Raw genomic sequence first — 19,571 nt, 5'->3', positions numbered from 1 at the left:
GTTTCCTGAAACATCTAAAAAACAAAGCAACAGAGCCTAGGGCACTTCCACTTATGGTCCTATAGCTTAGGGAAATTAAAATCAAAAAGACACAGCCACCCCAAAGTTTGGGACGGCTCTGTTTACAAGAACCTCGTTTACAGTACAAGTTCAATATCACAGAAAGTGAAAAATGGATAAAGAAGTTGTGGTACTTACGTACAATGCAATATCACTCAGCAATGAAATCTATGTCATCAGGCCCATAGCACCATAATGAGTGGATTCAGGTACGATGATTCTAAGTGAAATAAGTCACACAGAAAAAGAAACATCATAAGATATCACTACTACACGGAATGTAAACTTGGCTACACAGGAACTGAATTACAAAACAGAACAGGGTCTCAAATGTAGAAAACCAACTTATGCTTGCTTAAGGGGAAAGGTGAGTTGGGGTGCTGCATAAAACCAGAGATTGAAATTAGCACAGATACCATTCCATAAGCCAAACATGTAATAGACAACAGCTACTCCTTGCTCAAGGAAGTGGACTCTACAACCCATATTAAACGCCTAAGAATATACCTGACCAGTAAGAATCTTAAAATCTATGGATTTATATGTCTCCGAAAGAGAATCAAGCGTGTGTACAGCGGCATAAATGCAGCAGTGATAGGATTGGTGAGGTTCGGTGAGCAAATGCAGACCCTTTGAAGTCATATTGCATGGTACCCATTCCATGGGTCTCAACTCTCCAGGTTTAAGGGATTCTTCCTTCAGCTAAATCATGCATGTGGAACCCAGAGTATGATCCACCGTGTGATGGGGAAACGTGTTCAAATGCATCTCAGTTTTCTTCCCCTGGTACTCGGGTGCAACATTCCAGACGCTTTACTAAAACTCTCCCCACTTGGAGAGTCAGTGCCTTTAACCTCCTGTTTGGCCCAGTTTGCAATTTCTGCGGAAAATGAACAGGAATAGGGAGAACCAATGAGAGACTAGCTGGAGGTGTCTGGACGGGCAAATTTAACTCTCATTTCCCACCAGGAAGAGGAATTAACCAAAGGCTCAGCGTGCCATGCCGGAACCACACTAGGGCCTGAAGCAATGCTGCGGGGTTGCGGCCAGCTCACAAGAAAGCGAGTTGAAGAAAGGAGCTCACTGGCACTGTAATTCACAAACCTGCAGAGTTATAAATTACAGCTATCGTCCAAAAATATATTGAAATAAGGCTGCCAAGAGGACTCGAAAGCGGGGCAGAATTGCAGGAATCCGATTTCAGGAGGTAGACTGGAATTGCATGTAAAGCATAGGAAAAGAGGCAGAACGTCCACAATGATGCACTTGGCCAAAAAGGGCGTATGCGTTTTTTCCTGAATATATTCAGGAAAAAACGCATACGCCCTTTTTGGCCAACCAAGCAAGCTTGCAAAGGAAATCTGCACTACAATGAAGTCTCACTGCCCCCCAGTCAAAAGGGCCATCTGAAAAATGTGTAAAATCCAGAAAGGCCGGACAGGCCATGGAGAACTGGGAGCCTTGTTATGCTGATGGGCGGGATGTAAATTGCCAACAGCCACTCTGGTGAAGTGTATGGTGTTTCCTGAAACATCTACAAAACAAAGCAACAGAGCCTAGGGCACTTCCACTTATGGTCCTATAGCTTAGGGAAATTAAAATCAAAAAGACACAGCCACCCAAAATTTGGGACGGCTCTGTTTACAAGAACCTCGTTTACGGTACAAGTTCAATATCACAGAAAGCGAAAAATGGATAAAGAATTTGTGGTACTTACGTACAATGCAATATCACTCAGCAATGAAATGTATATCATCAGGCCCGTAGCAGCATAATGAGTGGATTCAGGTACGATGATTCTAAGTGAAATAAGTCACACAGAAAAAGAAACATCATAAGATATCACTACTACACGGAATGTAAACTTGGCTACACAGGAACTGAATTACAAAACAGAACAGGGTCTCAAATGTAGAAAACCAACTTATGCTTGCTTAAGGGGAAAGGTGAGTTGGGGTGCTGCATAAAACCAGAGATTGAAATTAGCACAGATACCGTTCCATAAGCCAAATATGTAATAGACAAGAGCTACTCCTTGCTCAACGAAGTGGACTCTACACCCCATTTTAAACACATAAGAATATACCTGACCAGTAAGAATCTTAAAACCTATAGATTTCTATGTCTCCGAAAGAGAATCAAGCGTGTGTACAGCGGCATAAATGCAGCAGTGATAGGATTGGTGAGGTTCGGTGAGCAAATGCAGACCCTTTGAGGTCATATTGCATGGTACCCATTCCATGGGTCTCAACTCTCCAGGTTTAAGGGATTCTTCCTTCAGCTAAAACATGCATGTGGAACCCAGAGTATGATCCACCATGTGATCGGGAAACGTGTTCAAATGTGTCTCAGTTTTCGTCCCCTGGTACTCGGGTGCAACATTCCAGTCGCTTTACTAACACTCTCCCCACATGGAGAGTCAGTGCCTTTAACCTCCTGTTTGGCCCAGTTTGCCATTTCTGCGGAAAATGAACAGGAATAGGGAGAACCAATGAGAGACTAGATGGAGGTGTCTGGACGGGCAAATTTAACTCTCATTTCCCACCAGGAAGAGGAATTAACCAAAGGCTCAGCGTGCCATGCCAGAACCACACTAGGGCCTGAAGCAATCCTGCGGTGTTGCGGCCAGCTCACAAGAAAGCCAGTTGAAGAAAGGAGCTCAGGGGCACTGTAATTCACAAACCTGCAGAGTTATAAATGACAGCTATCGTCCAAAAATATATTGAAGTAAGGCTGCCAAGAGGACTTGAAAGCGGGGCAGAATTGCAGGAAACCGATTTCAGGAGGTAGACTGGAATTGCATGTAAAGCATAGGAAAAGAGGCAGAACGTCCACAATGATGCACTTGGCCAAAAAGGGCGTATGCGTTTTTTCCTGAATATATTCAGGAAAAAACGCATACGCCCTTTTTGGCCAACCAAGCAAGCTTGCAAAGGAAATCTGCACTACAATGAAGTCTCACTGCTCCCCGGTCAAAAGGGCCATCTGAAAAATGTATAAAATCCAAAAAGGCAGGACAGGCCATGGAGAACTGGGAGCCTTGTTATGCTGATGGGCGGGATGTAAATTGCCAACAGCCACTCTGGAGAAGTGTATGGTGTTTCCTGAAACATCTAAAAAACAAAGCAACAGAGCCTAGGGCACTTCCACTTATGGTCCTATAGCTTAGGGAAATTAAAATCAAAAAGACACAGCCACCCCAAAGTTTGGGCCGGCTCTGTTTACAAGAATCTCGTTTACGGTACAAGTTCAATATCACAGAAAGTGAAAAATGGATAAAGAAGTTGTGGTACTTACGTACAATGCAAAATTACTCAGCAATGAAATCTATGTCATCAGGCCCATAGCAGCATAATGAGTGGATTCAGGTACGATGATTCTAAGTGAAATAAGTTACACAGAAAAAGAAACATCATAAGATATCACTACTACACGGAATGTAAACTTAGCTACCCAGGAACTGAATTACAAAACAGAACAGGGTCTCAAATGTAGAAAACCAACTTATGCTTGCTTAAGGGGAAAGGTGAGTTGGGGTGCTGCATAAAACCAGAGATTGAAATTAGCACATATACCATTCCATAAGCCAAATATGTAATAGACAAGAGCTACTCCTTGCTCAACGAAGTGGACTCTACACCCCATATTAAACGCCTAAGAATATACCTGACTAGTAAGAATCTTAAAACCTATGGATTTCTATGTCTCTGAAAGAGAATCAAGCGTGTGTACAGCGGCATAAACGCAGCAGTGATAAGATTGGTGATTTTCGGTGAGCAAATGCACAACCTTTGAAGTCATATTGCATGTTACCCATTCCATGGGTCTCAACTCTCCAGGTTTAAGGGATTCTTCCTTCAGCTAAAACATGCATGTGGAACCCAGAGTATGATCCACCGTGTGATTGGGAAACGTGTTCAAATGTGTCTCAGGTTTCGTCCCCTGGTACTCGGGTGCAACATTCCAGACGCTTTACTAAAACTCTGCCCACTTGGAGAGTCAGTGCCTTTAACCTCCTGTTTGGCCCAGTTTGCAATTTCTGCGGAAAATGAACAGGAATAGGGAGAACCAATGAGAGACTAGCTGGAGGTGTCTGGACGGGCAAATTTAACTCTCATTTCCCACCAGGAAGAGGAATTAACCAAAGGCTCAGCGTGCCATGTCGGAACCACACTAGGGCCTGAAGCAATCCTGTGGTGTTGCGGCCAGCTCACAAGAAAGCGAGTTGAAGAAAGGAGCTCAGGGGCACTGTAATTCACAAACCTGCAGAGTTATAAATGACAATTATCGTCCAAAAATATATTGAAGTAAGGCTGCCAAGAGGACTTGAAAGTGGGGCAGAATTGCAGGAAACCGATTTCAGGAGGTAGACTGGAATTGCATGTAAAGCATAGGAAAAGAGGCAGAACGTCCACAATGATGCACTTGGACAAAAAGGGCGTATGCGTTTTTTCCTGAATATATTCAGGAAAAAACGCATACGCCCTTTTTGGCCAACCAAGCAAGCTTGCAAACGAAATCTGCACTACAATGAAGTCTCACTGCCCCCCGGTCAAAAGGGCCATCTGAAAAAAGTGTAAAATCCAAAAAGGCAGGACAGGCCATGGAGAACTGGGAGCCTTGTTATGCTGATGGGCGGGATGTAAATTGTCAACAGCCACTCTGGAGAAGTGTATGGTGTTTCCTGAAACATATAAAAAACAAAGCAACAGAGCCTAGGGCGCTTCCACTTATGGTCCTATAGCTTAGGGAAATTAAAATCAAAAAGACACAGCCACCCCAAAATTTGGGACGGCTCTGTTTACAAGAACCTCGTTTACAGTACAAATTCAATATCACAGAAAGTGAAAAATGGATAAAGAAGTTGTGGTACTTATGTACAATGCAATATCACTCAGCAATGAAATCTATGTCATCAGGCCCGTAGCAGCATAATGAGTGGATTCAGGTACGATGATTCTAAGTGAAATAAGTCACACAGAAAAAGAAACATCATAAGATATCACTACTACACGGAATGTAAACTTGGCTACAAAGGAACTGAATTACAAAACAGAACAGGGTCTCAAATGTAGAAAACCAACTTATGCTTGCTTAAGGGGAAAGGTGAGTTGGGGTGCTGCATAAAACCAGAGATTGAAATTAGCACAGATACCGTTCCATAAGCCAAATATGTAATAGACATGAGCTACTCCTAGCTCAACGAAGTGGACTCAACGCCCCATATTAAACGCCTAAGAATATACCTGACAGGTAAGAATCTTAAAACCTATGGATTTATATGTCTCCGAATGAGAATCAAGCATGTGTACAGCAGCATAAACACAGCAGTGATAGGATTGGTGAGGTTCGGTGAACAAATGCAGACCCTTTGAAATCATACTGCATGGTACCCATTCCATGGGTCTCAACTCTCCAGGTTTAAGGGATTCTTCCTTCAGCTAAAACATGAATGTGGAACCCAGAGTATGATCCACCGTGTGATCGGGAAACGTGTTCAAATGTGTCAGTTTTCGTCCCCTGGTACTCGGGTGCAACATTCCAGACGCTTTACTAACACTCTCCCCACTTGGAGAGTCAGTGCCTTTAACCTCCTGTTTGGCCCAGTTTGCAATTTCTTTGGAAAATGAACAGGAATAGGGAGAACCAATGAGAGACTAGCTGGAGGTGTCTGGACGGGCAAATTTAACTCTCATTTCCCACCAGGAAGAGGAATTAACCAAAGGCTCAGCGTGCCATGCCGGAACCACACTAGGGCCTGAAGCAATGCTGCGGTGTTGCGGCCAGCTCACAAGAAAGCGAGTTGAAGAAAGGAGCTCAGGGGCACTGTAATTCACAAACCTGCAGAGTTATAAATGACAGCTATAGTCCAAAAATATATTGAAGTATGGCTGCCAAGAGGACTTGAAAGTGGGGCAGAATTGCAGGAAACCGATTTCAGGAGGTAGACTGGAATTGCATGTAAAGCATAGGAAAAGAGGCAGAACGTCCACAATGATGCACTTGGCCAAAAAGGGCGTATGCGTTTTTTCCTGAATATACTCAGGAAAAAATGCATACGCCCTTTTGGGCCAACCAAGCAAGCTTGCAAAGGAAATCTGCACTACAATGAAGTCTCACTGCCCCCCCGGTCAAAAGGGCCATCTGAAAAAAGTGTAAAATCCAGAAAGGCAGGACAGCCCATGGAGAACTGGGAGCCTTGTTATGCTGATGGGCGGGATGTAAATTGCCAACAGCCACTCTGGAGAAGTGTATGGTGTTTCCTGAAACATCTAAAAACCAAAGCAACAGAGCCTAGGGCACTTCCACTTATGGTCCTATAGCTTAGGGAAATTAAAATCAAAAAGACACAGCCACCCGAAAGTTTGGGACGGCTCTGTTTACAAGAACCTCGTTTACGGTACAAGTTCAATATCACAGAAAGTGAAAAATGGATAAAGAAGTTGTGGTACTTACGTACAATGCAATATCACTCAGCAATGAAATCTATGTCATCAGGCCCATAGCAGCATAATGAGTGGATTCAGGTACGATGATTCTAAGTGAGATAAGTCACACAGAAAAAGAAACATCATAAGATATCACTAATACACGGAATGTAAACTTGGCTACACAGGAACAGAATTACAAAACAGAACAGGGTCTCAAATGTAGAAAACCAACTTATGCTTGCTTAAGGGGAAAGGTGAGTTGGGGTGCTACATAAAACCAGAGATTGAAATTAGCACAGATACCGTTCCATAATCCAAATATGTAATAGACAAGAGCTACTCCTTGCTCAACGAAGAGGACACAACACCCCATATTAAACGCCTAAGAATATACCTGACTAGTAAGAATCTTAAAACCTATGGATTTATATGTCTCCGAAAGAGAATCAAGCGTGTGTACAGCGGCATAAGCGCAGCAGTGATAGGATTGGTGAGGTTCGGTGAGCCAATGCAGACCCTTTGAAGTCATATTGCATGGTACCAATTCCATGGGTCTCAACTCTCCAGGTTTAAGGGATTCTTCCTTCAGCTAAAACATGCATGTGGAACCCATAGTATGATCCACCATGTGATCGGGAAACGTGTTCAAATGTGTCTCAGGTTTCGTCCCCTGGTACTCGTGTGCAACATTCCAGACGCTTTACTAACACTCTTCCCACTTGGAGAGTCAGTGCCTTTAACCTCCTGTTTGGCCCAGTTTGCAATTTCTGCGGAAAATGAACAGGAATAGGGAGAACCAATGAGAGACTAGCTGGAGGTGTCTGGACGGGCAAATTTAACTCTCATTTCCCACCAGGTAGAGGAATTAACCAAAGGCTCAGCGTGCCATGCCGGAACCACACTAGGGCCTGAAGCAATGCTGCGGTGTTGCGGCCAGCTCACAAGAAAGCGAGTTGAAGAAAGGAGCTCAGGGGCACTGTAATTCACAAACCTGCAGAGTTATAAATGACAGCTATAGTCCAAAAATATATTGAAGTATGGCTGCCAAGAGGACTTGAAAGCGGGGCAGAATTGCAGGAAACCGATTTCAGGAGGTAGACTGGAATTGCATGTAAAGCATAGGAAAAGAGGCAGAACGTCCACAATGATGCACTTGGCCAAAAAGGGCGTATGCGTTTTTTCCTGAATATACTCAGGAAAAAATGCATACGCCCTTTTGGGCCAACCAAGCAAGCTTGCAAAGGAAATCTGCACTACAATGAAGTCTCACTGCCCCCCCGGTCAAAAGGGCCATCTGAAAAAAGTGTAAAATCCAGAAAGGCAGGACAGCCCATGGAGAACTGGGAGCCTTGTTATGCTGATGAGCGGGATGTAAATTGCCAACAGCCACTCTGGAGAAGTGTATGGTGTTTCCTGAAACATCTAAAAACCAAAGCAACAGAGCCTAGGGCACTTCCACTTATGGTCCTATAGCTTAGGGAAATTAAAATCAAAAAGACACAGCCACCCGAAAGTTTGGGATGGCTCTGTTTACAAGAACCTCGTTTACGGTACAAGTTCAATATCACAGAAAGTGAAAAATGGATAAAGAAGTTGTGGTACTTACGTACAATGCAATATCACTCAGCAATGAAATCTATGTCATCAGGCCCATAGCAGCATAATGAGTGGATTCAGGTACGATGATTCTAAGTGAAATAAGTCACACAGAATAAGAAACATCATAAGTTATCACTACTACACGGAATGTAATCTTGGCTACCCAGGAACTGAATTACAAAACAGAACAGGTTCTCAAATGTAGAAAACCAACTTATGCTTGCTTAAGGAGAAAGGTGAGTTGGGGTGCTGCATAAAACCAGAGATTGAAATTAGCACAGATACCGTTCCATAAGCCAAATATGTAATAGACAAGAGCTACTCCTTGCTCAACCAAGTGGCATCAACACCCCATATTAAATGACTAAGAATATACCTGCCTAGTAAAAATCTTAAAACCTATGGATTTCTATGTCTCCGAAAGAGAATCAAGCGTGTGTACAGCAGCATAAACGCAGCAGTGATAGGATTGGTGTGGTTCGGTGAGCAAATGCAGACCCTTTGAAGTCATATTGCATGGTACCCATTCCATGGGTCTCAACTCTCCAGGTTTAAGGGATTCTTCCTTCAGCTAAAACATGCATGTGGAACCCAGAGTATGATCCACCGTGAGATTGGGAAACGTGTTCAAATGTGTCTCAGTGTTCGTCCCCTGGTACTCGGGTGCAACATTCCAGACGCTTTACTAACACTCTCCCCACTTGGAGAGTCAGTGCCTTTAAGCTCCTGTTTGGCCCAGTTTGCAATTTCTGCGGAAAATGAACAGGAATAGGGAGAACCAATGAGAGACTAGCTGGAGGTGTCTGGACGGGCAAATTTAACTCTCATTTCCCACCAGGAGGAGGAATTAACCAGAGGCTCAGTGTGCCATGCGGGAACCACACTAGGGCCTGAAGCAATCCTGCGGTGTTGCGGCCAGCTCACAAGAAAGCGAGTTGAAGAAAGGAGCTCAGGGGCACTGTAATTCACAAACCTGCAGAGTTATAAATGACAGCTATCGTCCAAAAATATATTGAAGTAAGGCTGCCAAGAGGACTCGAAAGGGGGGCAGAATTGCAGGAATCCGATTTCAGGAGGTAGACTGGAATTGCATGTAAAGCATAGGAAAAGAGGCAGAACGTCCACAATGATGCACTTGGCCAAAAAGTGTGTATGCGTTTTTTCCTGAATATATTCAGGAAAAAACGCATACGCCCTTTTTGGCCAACCAAGCAAGCTTGCAAAGAAATGTGCACTACAATGAAGTCTCACTGCCCCCCGGTCAAAAGGGCCATCTGAAAAAAGTGTAAAATCCAGAAAGGCAGGACAGGCCATGGAGAACTGGGAGCCTTGTTATGCTGATGGGCGGGATGTAAATTGCCAACAGCCACTCTGGAGAAGTATATGGTGTTTCCTGAAACATCTAAAAAACAAAGCAACAGAGCCTAGGGTACTTCCAATTATGGTCCTATAGCTTAGGGAAATTAAAATCAAAAAGACACAGCCACCCCAAAGTTTGGGATGGCTCTGTTTACAAGAACCTCGTTTACGGTACAAGTTCAATATCACAGAAAGCGAAAAATGGATAAAGAAGTTGTTGTACTTACGTACAATGCAATATCACTCAGCAATGAAATCTATGTCATCAGGCCCGTAGCAGCATAACGAGTGGATTCAGGTACGATGATTCTAAGTGAAATAATTCACAGAGAAAAAGAAACATCATAAGATATCACTACTACACGGAATGTAAACTTGGCTACACAGGAACTGAATTACAAAACAGAACAGGGTCTCAAATGTAGAAAACCAACTTATGCTTGCTTAAGGGGAAAGGTGAGTTGGGGTGCTGCATAAAACCAGAGATTGAAATTATCACAGATACCGTTCCATAAGCCAAATATGTAATAGACAAGAGCTACTCCTTGCTCAACGAGGTGGACTCAACACCCGATATTAAACGTCTAAGAATATACCTGACTAGTAAGAATCTTAAAACCTATGGATTTATATGTCTCCAAAAGAGAATCAAGAGTGTGTACAGCGGCATAAACGCAGCAGTGATAGGATTGGTGGGGTTCGGTGAGCAAATGCAGACCCTTTGAAGTCATATTGCATGGTACCCATTCCATGGGTCTCAACTCTCCAGGTTTAAGGGATTCTTCCTTCAGCTAAAACATGCATGTGGAACCCAGAGTATGATCCACCATGTGATCAGGAAACGTGTGCAAATGTGTCTCAGGTTTCGTCCCCTGGTACTCGGGTGCAACATTCCAGATGCTTTACTAACACTCTCCCCACTTGGAGAGTCAGTGCCTTTAACCTCCTGTTTGGCCCAGTTTGCAATTTCTGCGGAAAATGAACAGGAATAGGGAGAACCAATGAGAGACTAGCTGGAGGTGTCTGGACGGGCAAATTTAACTCTCATTTCCCACCAGGAAGAGGAATTAACCAAAGGCTCAGCGTGCCATGCCGGAACCACACTAGGGCCTGAAGCAATGATGCGGTGTTGCGGCCAGCTCACAAGAAAGCGAGTTGAAGAAAGGAGCTCAGGGGCACTGTAATTCACAAACCTGCAGAGTTATAAATGACAGCTATCGTCTAAAAATATATTGAAGTAAGGCTGCCAAGAGGACTCGAAAGTGGGGCAGAATTGCAGGAAACCGATTTCAGGAGGTAGACTGGAATTGCATGTAAAGCATAGGAAAAGAGACAGAATGTCCACAATGATGCAATTGGCCAAAAAGGGCGTATGCGTTTTTTCCTGAATATATTCAGGAAAAAACGCATACGCGCTTTTTGGCCAACCAAGCAAGCTTACAAAGGAAATCTGCACTACAATGAAGTCTCACTGCCCCCCGGTCAAAAGGGCCATCTGAAAAAAGTATAAAATCCAGAAAGGCCGGACAGGCCATGGAGAACTGGGAGCCTTGTTATGCTGATGGGCGGGATGTAAATTGCCAACAGCCACTCTGGAGAAGTGTATGGTGTTTCCTGAAACATCTAAAAAACAAAGCAACAGAGCCTAGGGCGCTTCCACTTATGGTCCTATAGCTTAGGGAAATTAAAATCAAAAAGACACAGCCACCCCAAAGTTTGGGACGGCTGTGTTTACAAGAACCTCGTTCACGGTACAAGTTCAATATCGCAGAAAGTGAAAAATGGATAAAGAAGTTGTGGTACTTACGTACAAGGCAATATCACTCAGCAATGAAATCTATGTCATCAGGCCCGTAGCAACATAATGAGTGGATTCAGGTACGATGATTCTAAGTGAAATAAGTCACACAGAAAAAGAAACATCATAAGTTATCACTACTACACGGAATGTAATCTTGGCTACACAGGAACTGAATTACAAAACAGAACAGGGTCTCAAATGTAGAAAACCAACTTATGCTTGCTTAAGGGGAAAGGTGAGTTGGGGTGCTGCATAAAACCAGAGATTGAATTTAGCACAGATACAATTCCATAAGCCAAATATGTAATAGACAAGAGCTACTCCTTGCTCAACGAAGTGGACTCAACACCCGATATTAAACGTCTAAGAATATACATGACTAGTAAGAATCTTAAAACCTATGGATTTATATGTCTCCAAAAGAGAATCAAGAGTGTGTACAGCGGCATAAACGCAGCAGTGATAGGATTGGTGAGGTTCGGTGAGCCAATGCAGACCCTTTGAAGTCATATTGCATGGTACCCATTCCATGGGTCTCAACTCTCCAGGTTTAAGGGATTCTTCCTTCAGCTAAAACATGCATGTGGAACCCAGAGTATGATCCACCATGTGATCGGGAAACGTGTTCAAATGTGTCTCAGTTTTCGTCCCCTGGTACTCAGGGGCAACATTCCAGACGCTTTACTAACACTCTCCCTAATTGGAGAGTCAGTGCCTTTAACCTCCTGTTTGGCCCAGTTTGCAATTTCTGCGGAAAATGAACAGGAATAGGGAGAACCAATGAGAGACTAGCTGGAGGTGTCTGGACGGGCAAATTTAACTCTCATTTCCCACCAGGAGGAGGAATTAACCAGAGGCTCAGCGTGCCATGCGGGAACCACACTAGGGCCTGAAGCAATCCTGCGGTGTTGCGGCCAGCTCACAAGAAAGCGAGTTGAAGAAAGGAGCTCAGGGGCACTGTAATTCACAAACCTGCAGAGTTATAAATGACAGCTATCGTCCAAAAATATATTGAAGTAAGGCTGCCAAGGGGACTCGAAAGCGGGGCAGAATTGCAGGAATCCGATTTCAGGAGGTAGACTGGAATTGCATGTAAAGCATAGGAAAAGAGGCAGAACGTCCACACTGATGCACTTGGCCAAAAAGGGCGTATGCGTTTTTTCCTGAATATATTCAGGAAAAAACGCATACGCCCTTTTTGGCCAACCAAGCAAGCTTGCAAAGGAAATCTGCACTGCAATGAAGTCTCACTGCCACCTAGTCAAAAGGGCCATCTGAAAAAAGTGTAAAATCCAGAAAGGCAGGACATGCCATGGAGAATTGGGAGCCTTGTTATGCTGATGGGCGGGATATAAATTGCCAACAGCCACTCTGGAGAAGTGTATGGTGTTTCCTGAAACATCTAAAAAACAAAGCAAGAGCCCAGGGCACTTCCAATTATGGTCCTATAGCTTAGGGAAATTAAAATCAACAAGACACAGCCACCCCAAAGTTTGGGACGGCTCTGTTTACAAGAACCTCATTTACAGTACAAATTCAATATCACAGAAAGTGAAAAAAGGATAAAGAAGTTGTGGTACTTACGTACAAGGCAATATCACTCAGCAATGAAATCTATGTCATCAGGCCCGTAGCAGCATAATGAGTGGATTCAGGTACGATGATTCTAAGTGAAATAAGTCACACAGAAAAAGAAACATCATAAGTTATCACTACTACATGGAATGTAATCTTGGCTACCCAGGAACTGAATTACAAAACAGAACAGGGTCTCAAATGTAGAAAACCAAATTATGCTTGCTTAAGGAGAAAGGTGAGTTGGGGTGCTGCATAAAACCAGAGATTGAAATTAGCACAGATACCGTTCCATAAGCCAAATATGTAATAGACAAGAGCTACTCCTTGCTCAACCAAGTGGAATCAACACCCCATATTAAACGCCTAAGAATATACCTGCCTAGTAAAAATCTTAAAACCTATGGATTTCTATGTCTCCGAAAGAGAATCAAGCGTGTGTACAGCGGCATAAACGCAGCAGTGATAGGATTGGTGAGGTTCGGTGAGCAAATGCAGACCCTTTGAAGTCATATTGCATGGTACCCATTCCATGGGTCTCAACTCTCCAGGTTTAAGGGATTCTTCCTTCAGCTAAAACATGCATGTGGAACCCAGAGTATGATCCACCGTGTGATCGGGAAACGTGTTCAAATGTGTCTCAGGTTTCTTCCCCTGGTACTCGGGTGCAACATTCCAGACGCTTTACTAACACTATCCCCACTTGGAGAGTCAGTGCCTTTAACCTCCTGTTTGGCCCAGTTTGCAATTTCTGCGGAAAATGAACAGGAATAGGGAGAACCAATGAGAGACTAGCTGGAGGTGTCTGGACGGGCAAATTTAACTCTCATTTCCCACCAGGAAGAGGAATTAACCAAAGGCTCAGCGTGCCATGCCGGAACCACACTAGGGCCTGAAGCAATGCTGCGGTGTTGCGGCCAGCTCACAAGAAAGCGAGTTGAAGAAAGGAGCTCAGGGGCACTGTAATTCACAAACCTGCAGAGTTATAAATAACAGCTATCGTCCAAAAATATATTGAAGTAAGGCTGCCAAGAGGACTTGAAAGTGGGGCAGAATTGCAGGAAACCGATTTCAGGAGGTAGACTGGAATTGCATGTAAAGCATAGGAAAAGAGGCAGAACGTCCACAATGATGCACTTGGCCAAAAAGGGCGTATGCATTTTTTCCTGAGTATATTCAGGAAAAAACGCATACGCCCTTTTTGGCCAACCAAGCAAGCTTGCAAAGGAAATCTGCACTACAATGAAGTCTCACTGCCCCCCGGTCAAAAGGGCCATCTGAAAAAAGTGTAAAATCCAGAAAGTCAGGACAGGCCATGGACAACTGGGAGACTTGTTATGCTGGTGGGCGGGATGTAAATTGCCAACAGCCACTCTGGAGAAGTGTATGGTGTTTCCTGAAACATCTAAAAAACAAAGCAACAGAGCCTAGGGCAATTCCACTTATGGTCCTATAGCTTAGGAAAATTAAAATAAAAAAGACACAGCCACCCCAAAGTTTGGGACAGCTGTGTTTACAAGAACCTCGTTTACGGTACAAGTTCAATATCACAGAAAGCGAAAAATGGATAAAGAAGTTATGGTACTTACGTACAAGGCAATATCACTCAGCAATGAAATCTATGTCATCAGGCCCGTAGCAGCATAATGAGTGGATTCAGGTACGATGATTCTAAGTGAAATAAGTCACACAGAAAAAGAAACATCATAAGATATCACTACTACACGGAATGTAATCTTGGCTACACAGGAACTGAATTACAAAACAGAACAGGGTCTCAAATGTAGAAAACCAACTTATGCTTGCTTAAGGGGAAAGGTGAGTTGGCGTGCTGCATAAAACCAGAGATTGAATTTAGCACAGATACAATTCCATAAGCCAAATATGTAATAGACAAGAGCTACTCCTTGCTCAACGAAGTGGACTCAACACCCGATATTAAACGTCTAAGAATATACATGACTAGTAAGAATCTTAAAACCTATGGATTTATATGTCTCCAAAAGAGAATCAAGAGTGTGTACAGCGGCATAAACGCAGCAGTGATAGGATTGGTGAGGTTCGGTGAGCCAATGCAGACCCTTTGAAGTCATATTGCATGGTACCCATTCCATGGGTCTCAACTCTCCAGGTTTAAGGGATTCTTCCTTCAGCTAAAACATGCATGTGGAACCCAGAGTATGATCCACCGTGTGATCGGGAAACGTGTTCAAATGTGTCTCAGTTTTCGTCCCCTGGTACTCAGGGGCAACATTCCAGACGCTTTACTAACACTCTCCCTACTTGGAGAGTCAGTGCCTTTAACATCCTGTTTGGCCCAGTTTGCAATTTCTGCGGAAAATGAACAGGAATAGGGAGAACCAATGAGAGACTAGCTGGAGGTGTCTGGACGGGCAAATTTAACTCTCATTTCCCACCAGGAGGAGGAATTAACCAGAGGCTCAGTGTGCCATGCGGGAACCACACTAGGGCCTGAAGCAATCCTGCGGTGTTGCGGCCAGCTCACAACAAAGCGAGTTGAAGAAAGGAGCTCAGGGGCACTGTAATTCACAAACCTGCAGAGTTATAAATGACAGCTATCGTCCAAAAATATATTGAAGTAAGGCTGCCAAGAGGACTCGAAAGGGGGGCAGAATTGCAGGAATCCGATTTCAGGAGGTAGACTGGAATTGCATGTAAAGCATAGGAAAAGAGGCAGAACGTCCACACTGATGCACTTGGCCAAAAAGGGCGTATGCGTTTTTTCCTGAATATATTCAGGAAAAAACGCATACGCCCTTTTTGGCCAACCAAGCAAGCTTGCAAAGGAAATCTGCACTGCAATGAATTCTCACTGCCACCTAGTCAAAAGGGCCATCTGAAAAAAGTGTAAAATCCAGAAAGGCAGGACATGCCATGGAGAATTGGGAGCCTTGTTATGCTGATGGGCGGGATATAAATTGCCAACAGCCACTCTGGAGAAGTGTATGGTGTTTCCTGAAACATCTACAAAACAAAGCAACAGAGCCTAGGGCACTTCCACTTATGGTCCTATAGCTTAGGGAAATTAAAATCAACAAGACACAGCCACCCCGAAGTTTGGGACGGCTCTGTTTACAAGAACCTCGTTTACAGTTCGAGTTCAATATCACAGAAAGTGAAAAATGGATAAAGAACTTGTGGTAGGTACGTACAATGCAATATCACTCTGCAATGAAATCTATGTCATCAGGCCCATAGCAGCATAATGAGTGGATTCAGGTACGATGATTCTAAGTGAAATAAGTCACACAGAAAAAGAAACATCATAAGATATCACTACTACACGGAATGTAAACTTGGCTACACAGGAACAGAATTACAAAACAGAACAGGGTCTCAAATGTAGAAAACCAACTTATGCTTTCTTAAGGGGAAAGGTGTGTTGGGGTGCTGCATAAAACCAGAGATTGAAATTAGCACAGATACTGTTCCATAAGCCAAATATGTAATAGACAAGAGCTACTCCTTTCTCAACCAAGTGGAATCAACACCCCATATTAAACGCCTAAGAATATACCTGACTAGTAAGAATCTTAAAACCTATGGATTTCTATGTCTCCGAAAGAGAATCAAGCGTGTGTACAGCAGCATAAACGCAGCAGTGATAGGATTGGTGAGGTTCGGTGAGCAAATGCAGACCCTTTGAAGTCATATTGCATGGTACCCATTCCATGGGTCTCAACTCTCCAGGTTTAAGGGATTCTTCCTTCAGCTAAAACATGCATTTGGAACCCAGAGTATGATCCACCGTGTGATCGGGAAACGTGTTCAAATGTGTCTCAGGTTTCGTCCCCTGGTACTCGGGTGCAACATTCCAGACGCTTTACTAACACTCTCCCCACTTGGAGAGTCAGTGCCTTTAACCTCCTGTTTGGCCCAGTTTGCAATTTCTGCGGAAAATGAACAGGAATAGGGAGAACCAATGAGAGACTAGCTGGAGGTGTCTGGACGGGCAAATTTAACTCTCATTTCCCACCAGGAAGAGGAATTAAACAAAGGCTCAGCATGCCATTCCGGAACCACACTAGGGCCTGAAGCAATCCTGCGGTGTTGCGGCCAGCTCACAAGAAAGCGAGTTGAAGAAAGGAGCTCAGGGGCACTGTAATTCACAAACCTGCAGAGTTATAAATGACAGCTATCGTCCAAAAATATATTGAAGTAAGGCTGCCAAGAGGACTTGAAAGCGGGGCAGAATTGCAGGAAACCGGTTTCAGGAGGTAGACTGGAATTGCATGTAAAGCATAGGAAAAGAGGCAGAACGTCCACAATGATGCACTTGGCCAAAAAGTGCGTATGCGTTTTTTCCTGAATATATTCAGGAAAAAACGCATACGCCCTTTTTGGCCAACCAAGCAAGCTTGCAAAGGAAATGTGCACTACAATGAAGTCTCACTGCCCCCCGGTCAAAAGGGCCATCTGAAAAAAGTGTAAAATCCAGAAAGGCAGGACAGGCCATGGAGAACTGGGAGCCTTGTTATGCTGATGGGCGGGATGTAAATTGCCAACAGCCACTCTGGAGAAGTGTATGGTGTTTCCTGAAACATCTAAAAAACAAAGCAACGGAGCCTAGGGCACTTCCACTTATGGTCCTTTAGCTTAGGGAAATTAAAATCAACAAGACACAGCCACCCCAAAGTTTGGGACGGCTCTGTTTACAAGAACCTCGTTTACAGTAGAAATTCAATATCACAGAAAGTGAAAAATGGATAAAGAAGTTGTGGTACTTACGTACAATGCATTATCACTCAGCAATGAAATGTATGTCATCAGGCCCGTAACAGCATAATGAGTGGATTCAGGTACGATGATTCTAAGTAAGATAAGTCACACAGAAAAAGAAACATCATAAGATATCACTAATACACGGAATGTAAACTTGGCTACACAGGAACAGAATTACAAAACAGAACAGGGTCTCAAATGTAGAAAACCAACTTATGCTTGCTTAAGGGGAAAGGTGAGTTGGGGTGCTGCATAAAACCAGAGATTGAAATTAGCACAGATACCGTTCCATAATCCATATATGTAATAGACAAGAGCTACTCCTTGCTCAACGAAGAGGACACAACACCCCATATTAAACGCCTAAGAATATACCTGACTAGTAAGAATCTTAAAACCTATGGATTTATATGTCTCTGAAAGAGAATCAAGCGTGTGTACAGCGGCATAAACGCAGCAGTGATAAGATTGGTGATTTTCGGTGAGCAAATGCACAACCTTTGAAGTCATATTGCATGGTACCCATTCCATGGGTCTCAACTCTCCAGGTTTAAGGGATTCTTCCTTCAGCTAAAACATCCATGTGGAACCCAGAGTATGATCCACCGTGTGATTGGGAAACGTGTTCAAATGTGTCTCAGGTTTCGTCCCCTGGTACTCGGGTGCAACATTCCAGACGCTTTACTAAAACTCTCCCCACTTGGAGAGTCAGTGCCTTTAACGTCCTGTTTGGCCCAGTTTGCAATTTCTGCAGAAAATGAACAGGAATAGGGAGAACCAATGAGAGACTAGCTGGAGGTGTCTGGACGGGCAAATTTAACTCTCATTTCCCACCAGGAAGAGGAATTAACCAAAGACTCAGCGTGCCATGCCGGAACCACACTAGGGCCTGAAGCAATCCTGCGGTGTTGCGGCCAGCTCACAAGAAAGCGAGTTGAAGAAAGGAGCTCAGGGGCACTGTAATTCACAAACCTGCAGAGTTATAAATGACAATTATCGTCCAAAAATATATTGAAGTAAGGCTGCCAAGAGGACTTGAAAGTGGGGCAGAATTGCAGGAAACCGATTTCAGGAGGTAGACTGGAATTGCATGTAAAGCATAGGAAAAGAGGCAGAACGTCCACAATGATGCACTTGGCCAAAAAGGGCGTATGCGTTTTTTCCTGAATATATTCAGGAAAAAACGCATACGCCCTTTTTGGCCAACCAAGCAAGCTTGCAAAGGAAATCTGCAGTACAATGAAGTCTCACTGCCCCCCGGTCAAAAGGGCCATCTGAAAAAAGTGTAAAATCCAGAAAGGCAGGACAGGCCATGGAGAACTGGGAGCCTTGTTATGCTGATGGGCGGGATGTAAATTGTCAACAGCCACTCTGGAGAAGTGTATGGTGTTTCCTGAAACATATAAAAAACAAAGCAACAGAGCCTAGGGCGCTTCCACTTATGGTCCTATAGCTTAGGGAAATTAAAATCAAAAAGACACAGCCACCCCAAAATTTGGGATGGCTCTGTTTACAAGAACCTCGTTTACAGTACAAATTCAATATCACAGAAAGTGAAAAATGGATAAAGAAGTTGTGGTACTTATGTACAATGCAATATCACTCAGCAATGAAACCTATGTCATCAGGCCCATAGCAGCATAATGAGTGGATTCAGGTACGATGATTCTAAGTGAAATAAGTCACACAGAAAAAGAAACATCATAAGATATCACTACTACACGGAATGTAAACTTGGCTACAAAGGAACTGAATTACAAAACAGAACAGGGTCTCAAATGTAGAAAACCAACTTATGCTTGCTTAAGAGGAAAGGTGAGTTGGGGTGCTGCATAAAACCAGAGATTGAAATTAGCACAGATACCGTTCCATAAGCCAAATATGTAATAGACATGAGCTACTCCTAGCTCAACGAAGTGCACTCAACGACCCATATTAAACGCCTAAGAATATACCTGACAGGTAAGAATCTTAAAACCTATGGATTTATATGTCTCCGAATG

The sequence above is a fragment of the Pseudorca crassidens genome, chromosome 1, assembly GCF_039906515.1.
Source record: "Pseudorca crassidens isolate mPseCra1 chromosome 1, mPseCra1.hap1, whole genome shotgun sequence".
Taxonomy (NCBI): domain Eukaryota; kingdom Metazoa; phylum Chordata; class Mammalia; order Artiodactyla; family Delphinidae; genus Pseudorca; species Pseudorca crassidens.
The sequence above is the reverse complement of the archived record's forward strand: the minus strand, read 5'-3'. Positions refer to the sequence as shown.